The following is a 575-nucleotide window of genomic DNA, read 5'->3' as shown; positions in this document are numbered from 1 at the left end:
CATTCCGCAAAACCTGTGAAAATTGTCAAAATGTGGGATTTATTTCAAAACACAAAGAGTATTTAAATAATCTTCTATTGACTCTTAAGTCTTATAATAGTTAAGATATGCATTGTCCAATTCATAACTTATGAACCCATTTTCATAAAGTATATGCTTGGCATAGTCTTGGGAATCTAACTAAAAAAGACCTTGTTTGCCAGTTTTTAAGAAAACTAAATGGGAAGCCTATCCCCGACCCATAGAGTATATTTAAGTCGTTCTTGGACAAAAAAACACGTAAAACCAAGGGAAGATGTGAGCTACAATCACAACTACTTGTACATATATATGCTTTTTCAAAAATAAATAAATAAAGAGTGTGTGAGAGACTCCAGTACCTACACATAGGTGGTATGATTGCCCTTGTAATTTCTCATCTATAAAATCCTCACTTCCTTCCCTTCATTTCCACTCACCCATACATTCATCAAATATAGAAGTCTGTAGAAATGGCAAGTTCCTCAGGTCATCAGATAAGAAATATTTATGTTTTCGGTGGATCTAGTCCTAGGAAAGAAAAGGAGTTTTTAGAA

This window comes from Populus euphratica, unplaced genomic scaffold, assembly GCF_000495115.2.
Source record: "Populus euphratica unplaced genomic scaffold, PopEup_1.0 scaffold1076.1, whole genome shotgun sequence".
Taxonomy (NCBI): domain Eukaryota; kingdom Viridiplantae; phylum Streptophyta; class Magnoliopsida; order Malpighiales; family Salicaceae; genus Populus; species Populus euphratica.
This window is presented reverse-complemented; position numbering follows the sequence as displayed.